We start from the raw sequence: 16,234 nt of genomic DNA, 5'->3' as shown, positions 1-16,234 counted from the left end.
TCAGTTTTACCTGATCATTGTGTGGTTGTCTTTGAGAATCAGGTCCTGAATATGATATAAAAGAGAGACGAGAGATTGGATCATTCCATTTTAATGTGCACACTTACTCCTCATGGGAAAAACATCCACATTTGAAGTGTTGTTCACAGGTCCCATATTATCATGACATGGGTTCCTACCTGTGTTGTGTCTGTTTGCGTCTCGTCTGATCTTGAGGACCAGGATGAGGATGACTATAGGTAGAACAGCAGTCACAACACCCAGGATCACAACCAGGGGAAGGAGGTACATGGATCCATCATCATGCTCTCCTACAATACCGATAGTTCCATTACACTACCACCCATCACAACCAGTGGGAAAAGGTTAATTGGTAAATCATCCTTTCCTCTAAAAAAAATGTCATTTAGAATCACAAGTATAAAATCTATACACCATAATCAAACAATTACTAGCTCAGATTAAAGATATGGGTTAAAATGGATGTTTTAAATGATTTTCACCATACAATAACAGACTGAGCATACCTTCAGAACATTGTTCTGGCTCTTTGTCAGAATCCTTGTAACCTTTTGGATGAATAGGAGAGTTTAATATTCTGACTACAATAAAAGTTGATTGAACGTTTCCTTGTTTCCAACCCTTTTATGTGCACGCACACTTGTAGCACAACATTTCATAGCATTCAGTTGTCACAGCTGAGAAATCGTTGAAAAGATTACCTTGAACCATCAGGACAGTCATGTTAGTGAAGATGAAATAATGATTATACATTCCACAGAAGTACAGACCAGAATCAGCTACGTCCACCTCTGTGATTTTGAGGAAAAGTATTCTATTCCCAAATAACATTTCCACATGGCTGGGCTGAAAACCATTGTGATGCTGGGCATATGGCTGAGAGCTGTACATAGACGCGATGCACAGGGGCTCTGAGATGTTGACTTGTTTGAACCAGGCAACGTGCCCTGGGACTTTAAGGACATTAGTGCACTGTAGGGTGACATTATCCCCAGGATGGACCACCACTGAGGGTGGCAGAGAGACTGCGATGACAGGGGTCAAACCTGAAAGAGAGAGAGAACAGTTACACATTTCTGTGTAATTATTACGGAATATACATCTGGTGTGATTTAATAAAAAGCTATTGTTCACATTCAAAATATTTTGCACACTCACACATATACAACACACACACCTAGACAGTCACGACTATTTGAAAGACCAAATCGATTAAAATCTGAGCTGAAGATACAGTAACTTACAGAAGCCGTAGAGGACCAGAGCTGGTACATATATGCATGCCATTCAGTGTGTACATCTACACTGCCAGACTATTAAGGAAGGACTGAATCTTCAAATACGAGAGATGAAAGTAACTTGTAATTATGGGCGGGACATAGTGTAACAACCATATAGCTGCATAAACCCCAGATTGATAACAAGCTACTGGTTTTCCATTTTTGCATTTGGTTTGAGAGAGAGAATTATATTTTATCATGCTCATAGAGCTTCCCAGAATATAACATTGCAAACACTCAGAATTTATTAAATGTTTTGCAATAGATCACATTTTGCCCATTTTAAAGTAATAACCTTTGGAAAAAAGTCTGACAGCAAATATTTAAAATCTTATGTTTTGTCAATGATGATGCCCAGCATGGTTGGATCTAACAACTGTGTTGGTCAGGAGACCCCCGGAGTTGGTAGGTATTGGCTGGAATTGGTAGTGGTTGGCCAATAGGGGGCACTATTCTGACTGCACTAAGTAGATCACTAAACTTAGGATCTCTTACGGTTTGCAGAAGCCATAATGGACTGGCCATCTGGCATTTGCCTGAAATGCCAGATGGACTTGTTCGTCTTTAGCCACATTGGGCCAGTATAACTTCTTTTTTTTTGTTGCACAAAATGATCATTATCTGGCTAATGATGAAATTTATGTAATAGACAATTTACTAACATCAAAAAACATTAATGTTCTATACATCTCTGAAATACACTTTGAAGATTCATTTTGATGATGCAGTAGTAGCTATACATGATTGTAGCATATACAGGAAAGATAGGAATGCAAATGGAGGAGGTGTTGTTGTATATGTCCAGAGTCAAGTTCGTGTTAGGCTGAGAGAGGATCTGATGTCAGATGATGTGGAAGTAATATGACTACAGGTTCATCTGCCTCACCTAAAGCATTTTCTTGTAGGAAGTTTCTATAGACCACCGAGTGCTAAAAGTCCGTATTTGGACTATATGTGTGAAATGCTCAATAATGTATGTAATATCAACAGAGGTATATTTTCTAGGTGACCTAAATATTGACTGGTTGTCATCAAACTGTCCACTCAAAATTAAGCTTCAAGTTGTAACCGATGCCTGCAATGTGGTTCAGGCTATCAGTCAACCAACCAGGGTATTTACTAATGCGGCAGATATCTGCTCTAAAGCAGAATCCACACCCATCAGATGTTGTTATCATAATATAATAGCTATATGTGAAATTCCAAGGTTCCAAGGAGTAGTACTAAAAAGGTGTATAAGCGATCATACAAGAGGTTTTGAAACAATTCCCATGTCGAAGATATGAAAAATATTTGTTGGTGTGATGTGTGTAATGAGGAACATCCTGATTCCACACTTGAAGCATTTGTAAAATTACTACTTCTGGTTACAGATAGGCATGCACTCATCAAGAAACGGACTGTTAGAACTGCCAAATCCCCATGGATAGATGATGAATTGAAAAACTCTATGGCTGAAAGGGATGAGGCAAAGGGAATAGCAAATAATTCTGACAACATAGCAGATTGGAAAATATACAGTCAATTTGTCACGCCTACTCCTGCTCCCTCCCTTCGGTGCTCGACGTCACCGGTCTACTAACCACCGGTCCTGGCAACCCACATTGCACACACCTAGTAATCATCATTGTGCACACCTGCATTGGGCCAGTGACCGAAAGGTTACTAGATCGAATCCCAAGGTAAAAATTGGTCGTTCTGCCCTTGAGCAAGGCAGTTAACCCACTGTTCTTAGGCCATCATTGTAAATAAGAATTTGTTCTTAACTGACTTAACTAGTTAAATAAAGGTTAAATAAAAAATTAAAATAAATACCCATCGTTAAGCACAGCTGGACTTTATCCCCCACCCTGATTACTCTACCTTCATATAGCCCTCAGCAACCTCAATCATCAGGCTGTATTGGTTTTGGTTACGTTCAGTACCCTTCTCCTTATTTGTATTTTCTTCATGTTTATCCTGTTGGGGATAGGGGGCAGTATTTGCACGGCCGGATAAAAAACGTACCCGATTTAATCTGGTTATTACTACTGCCCAGAAACTAGAATATGCATATAATTATTGGCTTTGGATAGAAAATACCCTAAAGTTTCTAAAACTGTTTGAATGGTGTCTGTGAGTATAACAGAACTCATATGGCAGGCAAAAACCTGAGAAGATTCCTTACAGGAAGTGCCGTCTCTGACCATTTCTTGGGCTTCTACACTCTCTTTATTGAAAACTGAGGATCTCTGCTGTAACGTGACACTTCCTACGGCTCCCATAGGCTCTCAGAAGGCGGCAAACCGGTGAATGATGCCTTTGGAGCCCCTGGCTGAAAAACAGTAGCGCATTTGGATAGTGGTCGATCAGAGGACAATGAGACTGAGGCGCGTGCACGAGGCGACACCATGTTTTTATTTTTTCGTCTTTGAACTGAAACAGGGTTTCCCGGTCGGAATATTATCGCTTTTTTACGAGAAAAATCGCATAAAAATTGATTTTAAACAGCGGTTGACATGCTTCGAAGTACGGTAATGGAATATTTAGACATTTTTTGTCACGAAACGCATCGGGGGCGTCACCCTTCGTCACCCTTCGGATAGTGTCTTGAACGCACGAACAATACAGAGGATATTTGAACATAACTATGGATTATTTTGAACCAAACCAACATTTGTTATTGAAGTAGAAGTCCTGGGAGTGCATTCTGATGAAGAACAGCAAAAGTAATCACATTTTTCTAATAGTAAATCGGAGTTTGGTGAGGGCCAAACTTGGTGGGTGTCAAATTAGCTAGCCCGTGATGGCTGGGCTATCTACTCAGAATATTGCAAAATGTGCTTTTGCCGAAAAGCTATTTTAAAATCGGACATAGCGATTGCATAAAGGAGTTCTGTATCTATAATTCTTAAACTAATTGTTATGTTTTTTGTGAACGTTTATCGTGAGTAATTTAGTAAAGTGTTCGGTGGGAATGCTAGTTCTGAACGTCACATGCTAATGTAAAAAGCTGTTTTTTGATATAAATATGAACTTGATTGAACAAAACATGCATGTATTGTATAACATAATGTCCTAGGGGTGTCATCTGTTGAAGATCATCAAAGGTTAGTGCTGCATTTAGCTGTGGTTTGGGTTTATGTGACATTATATGCTAGCTTGAAAAATGGGTGTCTGATTATTTCTGGCTGGGTACTCTGCTGACATAATCTAATGTTTTGCTTTCGTTGTAAAGCCTTTTTGAAATTGGACAGTGTGGTTAGATTAACTCTTACATCTAGACGTTCCGCTAGCGGAACACCTGCTCCAATATCCAATGATAGGCGTGGCGCGAATTACAAATTCCTAAAAAATACAAAAACTTCAATTTTTCAAACATATGACTATTTTACAGCATTTTAAAGACAAGACTCTCCTTTATCTAACCACACTGTCCGATTTCAGGGCCTTCTCTTGAGTTCCTTCAAGGGGTGTAGCCTGAAGCTGACAGAACCTTGCCCACTTTAAGCAGTGTCCAGCCAGACGAGCTCACCTGACCCAACTGAACAGCTGCTGGAGGTGAAGAGGTGTCGGGACACGTGGACCTACAGTAGGCTTCTGCGCATGCACTTCGTGGAGTACAGCGAGGTGCTGTCAGCCGCAGATGTCACACAGTCTCGCTGGGCCTCAGTGTGAGCTCGGCTGCTAATCATGCTAATGACGCTAGCAATGCTAACAATGCAGTTAGGCAAGCTAAATAGTGTATTTACCATGTGGAGTTAGGATGCTAATCATGCTAACTATGCTAGCATGCTAACAAGGAATAAAACCAGCAACTGGAAGCGATGAACTGTGCCGACTACAAAACACAAATGCTATCTTAGGTCACATAGTATCCTATGCTATGGGGACACCAAATGGAAAGACTCAAACTCTAAGAGCATGAGATGTCATGGGAAACTAACAGAACAACACTAACAACATACACAGCACAAGTGAGCCTGTAGTAAGGGTTGCCTCCTGTGGGGAGGCCTTTAAATATGGGACAAAACACACATCACAACAAGAGAGACAACACAACACTACATAAAGAGAGACCTAAGACAACAACATTGCAAGGCAGCAACACATGACAACACAGCATGGTAGCAACATAACATAACAACAGCATGGTAGCAACACAACATGGTAGCAGCACAAAACATGGTACAAACATTATTGGGCACAGTCAACAGCACAAAGGTCAAGAAGGTAGAGACAACAATACATCACACAAAGCAGCCACAACTGTCAGTAAGAGTGTCCATGATTGAGTCTTTGAATGAAGAGATTGAGATAAAACTGTCCCATTTGAGTGTTTGTTTGCAGCTCGTTCCAGTCGCTAACGACCCAGGGTTGTGTGTGCTTTGGGGACCTTTAACAGAATGTGACTGGCAGAACGAGTGATGTTTGTGGAGGATGAGGGCTGCAGTAGATATCTCAGATAGGAGGGAGTGAGGCCTAAGAGGGTTTTATAAATAAGCATCAACCAGTGGGTCTTGCGACAGGTATACAGAGATGACCAGTTTACAGAGGAGTATAGAGTGCAGTGATGTGTCCTATAAGGAGACAAATCTGATTGCCGAATGGTAAAGAACGTCTATCCACTCGAGAGCACCCTTACCTGCCGATCTATAAATTATGTCCGTAATCTTACATGGGTAGGACGGTCATCTGAATCAGAGTTAGTTTGGCAGCTGGGGTGAAAGAGGAGCGATTACAATAGAGGAAATTAAGTCTAGATATAACTTAACTTTAGCCTGCAGCTTTGCTATGTGCTGAGAGAAGGACAGTGCACCATCTAGCCATACTCCCAAGAACTTGTATGATGTGACTACCTCAAGCTCTAAACCGTCAGAGGTAGTTATAAATTGCATATTTGTAAGATTGACTTGTTATTTCAATAGGCAAAGGTTACTGACTAAAATCTGGTTTTTAATCGCAATTCAACTTTGCAATGGTTTGCTGAGCTAGATACAGGTAGCTTATAGCCCCTCATAGGCCAATATGCCAACATCTCATTTCAGGAAAAAGACCACAATGAAACTGACATTAAATGTGGAGAATGATATATTTTTGATAGGTCTGTGCCCATGATCACAATTGATAACTTGCAATTTAATTAACTAAAGATGGCCTTTAATAATTGCATAATTACACAATGCTACAAGAACAAACGGAGTTATAGGTTATTTATTAAATACGTTTGCCAGCACCAGGTAGGCTACACAAGTGGCACAAATTGATTTGCAATGATTTTTTTTTTATTGTATCAACTGGTAGGCTACAGTAGCATAAAATGGCATATAAATTAATAGCCTACTTGATGGCTAACAGATACAAATGTAGCCTATCACTCTCCACATTTAATGTAATTTTCATTGTGGACTTTTTCCCATTACACAAGCATGCAAGGGAGTTCCATAACTTCCACTCGGCCAGCGCTCCAGACCCAAGATCTGAGCATGAGTGAAACCCTCCGCTTGATGATGATCTAAATAGCCTACCTACAACTGGTAAAAAGTTGTCATGACGTGGTCGCGTGCTGCTCTGTCTCAGTGACTCAGCTGCCTCTGCTCAAATCAAAGTTTATTTGTCATGTGTGCCAAATATAACAGGTGTAGACCTTACAGTGAAATGCTTATTTACAGGCTCTAACCAACAATGCAAAAAGGTATTAGGTGAACAATAAAGAAATAAAAACAACAGTAAAAAGACAGTGAAAAGTAACAGTAGCGAGGCTATATACAGTAGCGAGGCTATAACAGTAGCGAGGCTATATACAGGCACCGGTTAGTTGGGCTGATTGAGGTAGTATGTACATATAGATATGGATAAAGTGACTATGCATATATGATAAACAGAGTGTAGCAGTAGCGTAAAAGAGGGGTTGGCGGGTGGTGGGTGGCGGGACACAATGCTGATAGCCCGGTTAGCCAACGTGCAGGCCAATTGAGGTAGTATGCACATGAATGTATAGTTACAGTGACTATGTATATATGATAAACAGAGAGTAGCAGCAGCGTAAAAGAGGGGTTGGGGCGGCACACAATGCAAATAGTCCGGGTAACCATTTGGTTACCTGTTCAGGAGTCTTATGGCTTGGGGGTAAAAACTGTTGAAAAGCCTTTTTGTCCTAGACTTGGCACTCCGGTACCGCTTGCCAGGCGGTAGTACAGAGAACAGTCTATGACTGGGGTGGCTGGGGTCTTTGACAATTTTCAGGGCCTTCCTCTGACACCGCCTGGTGCAGAGGTCCTGGATGGCAGGCAGCTTAGCCCCAGTGATGTACTGGGCCGTACGCACTACCCTCTGAAATGCCTTGCGGTAGGAGGCTGAGCAATTGCCGTACCAGGCAGTGATACAACCGGTCAGAATGCTCTCGATGTTGCAGCTGTAGAACCTTTTGAGGATCTCAGGACCCATGCCAAATCTTTTTAGTTTCCTGAGGGGGAATAGGCTTTGTTGTGCCCTCTTCACGACTGTCTTGGTGTGTTTGGACCATTCTAATTTGTTGTTGATGTGGACACCAAGGAATTTGAAGGTCTCAACCTGCTCCACTACAGCCCCGTCGATGAGAATGGGGACGTGCTCGGTGCTCCTTTTCCTGTAGTCCACAATCATCTCCTTAGTCTTGTCCCACAAGCAGTGGGAGTTAAATCATTACACAAAGGCGATTATTGATTGGGCTTTTAATTTGAATAACTAATACATTTTTCAAAACTTTACTATCGCAAATTCTTTATGTGATCAGAGCATGATTCCACGGGCCGTATTGAATCAGGTCGTGGGCCACATATGGCCACCGGCCCGGCCTTTGCCCAGGTCTGGTGTATACGGTTGAGTTGTCAGCATACATAGACAAGCAGGCTATATTTAAGGTCATTGGAAGGTCATTATTAAAATCAGATAACAATAATGGCCCAGCTGCTCTGTGGTACACCATACCGAATTTGCATTAGAGAGAGTTCCATTAAAGAAAACCCTCTGTTTTCTATGAGATAGGTAATGGTCAATCCATGATAAGGTGGAGGCTGTAAATGCAGAGTACCTACGTTTTTTCAGCAATAGGTTATGGTCAATGGTATCAAAAGCTGCACCTAAGTTTAACAAAACAGCTCCCACAATCTTCTTATTATCAATTTGTTTCAGCCAATCATTAGTAATTTGTGTCAGTGCCAAACATGTTGAGTGCCCTTCCCAATAAGCATGCTGAAAGTCTGTTGTTAGTCTGTTTTCTGTTAAATAAAATTATATTTGGTCAAACAGGATATAAAAAAAGTTTTCATCAACACCATTAACATGCTGATTGGTTGGCTGTTTGAACCATTAAAGGGTGTTTTTCTATTCTTGGGCAGGGGAATGACGTTTGCCTCCCTCCAGGCCTAAGGGCATACACCGTCTGCTAGGCTTAAATTGAAGATGAAGCAAATAGAATTCATAATGTATTCCGCTACCAACCTCAGGAATTTACCATCCTTGTTGTTGACACCAGGTGGTTTATCCTTATTTATAAATAGTAATAATTACACTAACTACAGTGCTTGTCTTTCATTATTTGGTCCGTTATGCATGAATATGAAGGCTCAGCGTTTGTTGTTTGCATGTCTTGCCTAAGTTTGAAAATCTTGTCAACAAAAAAGCTATTCAAGTGGTTGTAACGATGTGCGCTGAGAGCCGGGAAGCAAGTACAGGGAGGGAGTGTTTTAATTAATAAACGTAACATAATACAAAACAGGAAAACACGAACAACGCACAGACATGACACAGAAACAGAAACAATGACGCCGTGGGAAGGAAACAAAGGGAGTGACAAATATAGGGACGGTAATCAGGGAAGTGTTATTTAAATTTTTTGTGTCAGAGTAATGACGTCGGGTCGGGAACTTCTACAGGCTCTCATGCCTCAACCAGATCGCCAGGCTTCTCTGCCTCAGCCGGCTCGTCAGGCTTTCATGCCTCCGCCGGATCGCCAGGCTCCCCTGCTTCCACCGGCTCGTCAGGTTCTCATGCCTCACCTGGGTCGCCAGGCTCCCCTTCCTCAACCGATCTGTCAGGTTCCTACGCCCCAGCTGACTCAACAGGTTCCAGTGCCTTAGCTGGCATAACAGGTTCTCGCGCATCAGCAGGGGTGACCGGTCTGCTCCTGATCCCCGCGTTCGTCCCCTTTGACGGCGTTCTGCGGCTGGAGCCACGCGTCCGGGAGGGGGTACTGTCACGTATACTCCCTCTCCGGCCTCTCGATCATCAGGCTGCTGATTATCCCGCACACCTGTCACCATCGTCTCACCCACCTGCGCCTAAAGACACTCAACTGGACTACATCACCTCCTTGATTATCCTCCCTATATCTATCACTCCCCTTTGTCCTTTCCTGTTATTGACTCTGTTTTCATGTCGGTGCGTTGTTTGTGTTACATGTTTATTGTTTCATTTATTCATTAAAACACTCACTCACTGAACTTGCTTCCCGACTCTCAGCGCACTAATTACAGTGGTTTGCAATATCAAAAGGCTTTGTGATGAACAAGCCGACTGACTCAATTAAGCATTATTTATATAATTGTATCTTTGTTCCATATTATAGTTTCTGCTTCTTTTTGTTTAGTTTAGTTACAGGATTTCTCAATTTACTGAATGTTTGCCAATCTGTTATATTGTCAGACTTATTTGCTCTTCCCTTTGCCTCATCCCTCTCAGACATACAGTTTTTTAAATTAATCATCTATCCATGGGGATTTGGCAGTTCTAATAGTCAGTTTCTTGATGGGCGTATGCCTTTCAGTAACCGGAAGGAGCATTTTCATACAGTAAATGCTTCAAGTGCAGCGTCAGGTTGTCCCTCATTACACAAATCAAACCAACAAATTATGTCTTTGACATAGGAATCATTGTATAACCTCTTGTACACTCAGAAAAGAAGGCGCTATCTAGAACCTAGAAGGGTTCTTCGGCTGTCCCCATAGGAGAACCCTTTGAAGAACCATTTTTGGTTCTATGTAGAACCCTTTACACAGAGGGTTCTTCATGAAACCCAAAATCGGTTCTCCTATGGTGACAGCTGAAGAACACTTTTGGAACCCTTTCATCACTTATACACAATTTTAGTCCCAGTCTATATATGGCTATTGTATTCTGATCACTACATCCGATGGGTGTGGATACTGATTTAGAGCAGATTTCTGCCAAATTAGTAAATATGTGGTTAATACACGTGGAGGATTTTGTTCCTCTTCTGTTTGTAATTATGCTGGTAGGTTGACAGATATCCTGAACCAAATTGCAGGCATCGGTTACAGCTTGAAGCTTCTTTTTGAGTGGACAGCTAGTGACAACCAGTCAACATTTAGGTCACTCAGAAAATATAACTCTCTGTTGATATCACACGCATTGTTGAGCATTTCACACATATAGTCCAAATACAGACTTTTAGCACTTGGTGGTCTATAGCAACTTCCTACGAAAATAGGTTTTAGGTGAGGCAAATGAACCTGTAGCCATATTACTTCCACATCATCTGAAATTAGGTCCCTTCTCAGCCTAACAGGACTATGTAACTTGTTTCAGGAAACTAGGCTCAGGAAATGTTGTGCGTCACTACTTCACAGGAGAGCCATTTGAACGTAAACCTTCTGGAACAGGTGAACTTTCATGTGCCTTATTAACAAATTTGTATGCCATCTCTAAATATTAATTTAAAAAAATCAGATATTACAAGTTTCTATTTTTGTCAGAAAGTCATTTTCATTTCAAGTTAAAGTGTACTGTTAGCTAGCTAGCTAACGTTACCTGGCTGGCTCGCTAGCTAACGTTACTGTAGTGTATTATCAACATCTAGTAGTGCAATACCAGCGGGGCATAAGGAGTCACTGGAGGAACAGAGGGAGGCTAAGCTTGAGAGACCAGGAATAAAGTACAAGTCAATGATTCCCATGAGTCTGAGTCAAGTCGATTCATTACATCTAGCAACGAGGATATGGAATTAAAATAAACCTTATCCACTCAAGAAGCTGGGAGAGTGCAGGAAAAGTGAATTTGTAAAGGGACTTTTCACAAAAACCTAGCCGTTCAGTTAACACAGCTAACAAGCAAACAAGTGCGCTAGCAAAAGAAACTAAGAATAATGGCACTGAGCTAACCTTCTCTCCCGCCGTTTCATGTGCATTCTGACCCAGCCAGTGTTGGTTTGCGATGGGTAAAATGGATTAATAGTTTCAAACTGTTCATCACTGCTTCAGGAGTCAAAGATGCAGCACAAAAACAAGCTCTTTTATTGCACTTGAGAGGTTCAGATGTGCAGGATATATTCGCCACGTTAGATGACATGGGGGAAGACAAGGACTATGAAATCGCAGTGACAAAGGTGAACAAGTACTTCACTCCACGCCTGCTAGTCAACAGCCTCCATTGCTCTTGCTTCATCTATTAGAGTGGTGAGAGTGAGGTTCCTCTTGCGCAGAAACCATTTGCGCAACACATTTGAGTGACATTTGTTTAGGCAAGCTGAACAAGCGCAGGGGGAATCATTGGACACTTTTGTGAGCAGACTGAAACAGTTGGTTGCTACATGTGATTATGGAGATTTCAAAGATGATTTCATAAGGGACCAAGTGATTGACAATTGTCACTCAAATGTGTTGCGCAAATGGTTTCTGCGCAAGAGGGACCTCACTCTCACCGCTCTAATGGATGAAGTAAGAGCAATGGAGGCTGTTGACCAGCAGGTGGACAGAATGGAAAGACTAAATGTCAATGCAATTCAACAGGGGAAAAGTGAACAAAAACAACCCGTGACGGGAATGGAACAAAATATAAAAAAGGAAAACAATATTTTCTTCATCCAACAAAAGCAAGCCATCTAATGATGACCAAACTGTTAAATGTTTCAGATGTGGTCAGGAGGGCCATACTGGACGGGCATGTTCCATCACACAAGGTAAACAATGCAACAAATGTGACAAAGATGGACATTTCTCCAAAATGTACAGGACAAAGACAAAACTGAATGTAAATCAAGTCACAAACACACCTGCTATTCAAAATGATAAAACAGACAAATGTGAATTCTGACTGAAGGAGATGGAGTTCATGGGCTACATTGCCTCGAAGAACGGCATCATAGCAGCACAGTCAAAGGTGGAAGCGGTGCAGAACACACGCAGACCGACAAACACTGCTGAAGTAAGGCGTCACTTAGGACTAGTAAACTACTGTGGCAGATTTATCCCTAATCTGACAACCACATTTAAACCACTGAGAAGACTCACAAAAGCATCATGAGACGTTTCTTTTGTGAAACTTTGGATACAACCATAGTCAGGACAATGGACTACAAGTGGCAGAGCCTGACACACTGCCTAGACAAGTGCGTGCACCTGACGAGGCCATTCAACTACAGCCTTGACCATGAAAACTCAACACAACAAGTTGTGCATCTGAAGGACTATGTTAGATAGATATGTTGCCATAATGGAGCAGAATAATCTCTGGCATAGTCTCAATGGCAGGGCAGTCTACCCCTAGCCATCACAGAAAAGTTCCGGCAAGAATTCTTGGCAAATAAACATTGTTAACCTGTTGGGGCTAGGGGGCAGTATTTGCATGGCCGGATAAAAAATGTACCTGATTTAAACTGGTTACTACTCTTGTCCAGAAACGAGAATATGCATATAATTAGTAGATTTGGATAGAAAACACTCTAAAGTTTCTAAAACTGTTTGAATGGTGTCTGTGAGTATAACAGAACTCATATGGCAGGCCAAAACCTGAGAAGATTCCATACAGGAAGTGCCGTCTGACAATTGTTATCCTTCTGTTGCATCTCTATCGAAAATACAGCATCTCTGCTGTAATGTGACATGTTCTAAGGCTTCCATTGGCTCTCAGAAGGCACCAGAAAGTGGAAAGAGATGTCTGCAGTCTCTGGGCGAAGTACAGCAGCTCTGTTTGTTACTGGTCAGGCTGGGGACAGTGACACTGGAGATGCGCGGTCACGAGAAGTCGCCATGTTTTTCTTTCAGCCTTTGAATGAATACAACGTCGCCCGGTTGGAATATTATTGCTATTTTACGAGAAAAATCGCATAAAAAGTTGATTTTAAACAGCGTTTGACATGCTTCGAAGTACGGTAATGGAATATTTTGAATTTTTTTGTCACGAAATGCGCTCGTGCATCACCCTTCGGATTGTGACCTGAACACACGAACAAAACAGAGCTATTTCAATATAACTATGGATTATTTGGAACCAAAACAACATTTGTTGTTGAAGTAGAAGTCCTGGGAGTGCATTCTGACGAAGAACAGCAAAGGTAATCCAATTTTTCTTATAGTAAATCTGAGTTTGGTGAGGGCCAAACTTGGTGGGTGTCAAATTAGCTAGCCATGATGGCCGGGCTATGTACTCAGAATATTGCAAAATGTGCTTTCGCCGAAAAGCTATTTTAAAATCTGACACCGCGATTGCATAAAGGAGTTCTGTATCTATAATTCTTAAAATAATTGTTATGTATTTTGTGAACGTTAATCGTGAGTAATTTAGTAAATTCACCGGAAGTTTGCGGTGGGTATGCTAGTTCTGAACATCACATGCTAATGTAAAAAGCTGGTTTTTGATATAAATATGAACTTGATTGAACAAAACATGCATGTATTGTATAACATAATGTCCTAGGAGTGTCATCTGATGAAGATCATCAAAGGTTAGTGCTGCATTTAGCTGTGGTTTTGGTTTTTGTGACATATATGCTTGCTTTGAAAATGGCTGTGTGATTATTTTTGGCAGGGTACTCTCCTGACATAATCTAATGTTTTGCTTTTGCTGTAAAGCCTTTTTGAAATCGGACAATGTGGTTAGATTAACGAGAGTCTTGTCTTTAAAATGGTGTAAAATAGTCATATGTTTGAGAAATTGAAGTTATAGCATTTATGAGGTATTTGTATTTCGCGCCACGCGATTCCACTGGCTGTTGACTAGCGTCCCACCTTGCCCAGGGAGGTTAACAAAAGAGTTCCAGCAATGTATCCAGAGTTGTGGTTGGTAGTTTAAAGAAAGTAGAAAATAAACATTACAGTACACAAGAGATACTTTATTTTGAGTACTAGATAATGTTTTGTTACGTTATAATGCATAGATTAGGGGCGGCAGGTAGCCTAGTGGTTAGAGCGTTGGACTTGTAACCGAACGGCTGCAAGATCGAATCCCTGAGTTGACAAGGCTATGCTTGAGAGACCTGCAATAAAGTCAATGATTCGTCTGTGTCAAGTCGATACATTAAAGTTACATGTATGATCTGAGTAGTAATATTATTTATATCTCAGAGCCATTTGCATTGCTACTTATAGCCTAATGTTAGCTAGCTAACATTGAACCTGGTTGGTTAGCTACCTGAATATTCATGCAGGGTAGTAATGTTATGAGTTGGGATTATCTTTTCATTGTTTAACTAGCTAGCTACATGTCTAGACATAATAATCCACTCTACAAGTAACCATTTCAATAGAATGTTCATGAACTTACCAGTTACGTCTAACTGTCGATAGACGTAACTGGTAAGTTCGCTCTGGCTATCTACTCCGATTTCAGAGCACTCTCGTCTGAGCCTAACCAGTTCTGCTAGGGTGAGTAAAATGGTCAGAGTGAGCTGTTCTCTAATTTGTGTCTGGAAGTAGCTAGTATACGTTAGCCAGTTAGCTTGGGTGCCTGATTGCTGTTGTTAGGTCAGAACGCTCGGATCAACTCTATTCCTCGGCCAGAGCGCCCAGTGTGCGCTCTGCCCGCTCCGAGAGCGAAACGCTCTGAATTTATAAACGGACAATCTGACAACGCTCTGAGTTTACGAACCCCCAGAGCACACTCTGGCACTCCAGATGAAATTTACGAACACACCCATAGTATAAACCAATTTTAAGTCTTTAAGTCTTTGGTTGTTTAGTACATGGCCTCACATGTGAATCCTTAAAGAGATGGGTGGGGCTAAGGCTTTAGAGGGTGTGAACAATGCCTAATGGGTGTGGATAAAGAAGAGCTCTCCAGTAGGTGCACTAAAACAATTAAGGGTGGGGTTTCTCAAAAGGGAGGTTACAAGTTTATCTACTTTCAAAACAGAATTACTTTCCCATTGTTTCTCAACCATTTTCTTGCTCTGAGTCTATACTTTTATCTAATGTAAAAAAACACCATATGTGTCTCTGGCCTTCCATTGCAAGACCTCCTTCTTTTGCATTCATATCTCCTGTATATGCTATAACCATGTATAGCTGCTTCGTCAAAGGAATTATCTAAGTGTCTTTCAGAGATGGCCAAAAAATGAATGTTTTCTGATGTTAGTAAGTTGTCAATTTACCAGCCAGATAATGATCATTTTGTGCAACAAACATTTTTTTGACAGGCCCATTGGGCTAAAAATGGACCAGCCGGTCCGCCCCTGGTTCCTGCCAACTGAAAGAGTTTCTAAGTTTAGTGATCTACATGGTGCAGTCAGAAGTGTGCCCCCTATTGTTAACCACCACCAATTCCAGCCAATACTTACCCACTCTGTCTCCTGACCAATGCAATTATTAGATCCAACCATGCTGGGCATCATCAATGAAAAACAGATTCATACTTGGAATATACACTCTAATAGAGACTCTTTTTTTCAAAAGTTGTTACTTTAAAATTAACAAAATATGTTTAACCAGCTGGTCTACTGAAATACATTTGATCAATTTTGAGCATTTACAATTTTATATTTTGGGAACCCCAATGATCATGATATAAATCAGACTACAATGAAAATATCTTATCGTTCTCTCTCTCAAACCAAATGCAAAAGTGGAAAACCAGTGGCTTGTTAATAACCTGGGGTGTATGCAGCTATATGGTTGTCACACTATGTCCTGCCCATTATCAGAAATGACGTTACTCTCTCTTATTTGAAGATTCAGTCCTTC

At 41.2% G+C, this 16,234-nt stretch overlaps 1 protein-coding gene across 1 annotated transcript in view; it reads right to left on the bottom strand.

The window, feature by feature from the left end:
* Positions 1 to 16,234, bottom strand: part of LOC106608706 (immunoglobulin alpha-2 heavy chain-like) — a 61,671-nt gene that overhangs the window by 8,196 nt on the left and 37,241 nt on the right. The window lies entirely within an intron of this gene.

The sequence above is a fragment of the Salmo salar genome, chromosome ssa07, assembly GCF_905237065.1.
Source record: "Salmo salar chromosome ssa07, Ssal_v3.1, whole genome shotgun sequence".
Taxonomy (NCBI): Eukaryota; Metazoa; Chordata; class Actinopteri; order Salmoniformes; family Salmonidae; genus Salmo; species Salmo salar.
The sequence above is the reverse complement of the archived record's forward strand: the minus strand, read 5'-3'. Positions and strand labels throughout refer to the sequence as shown.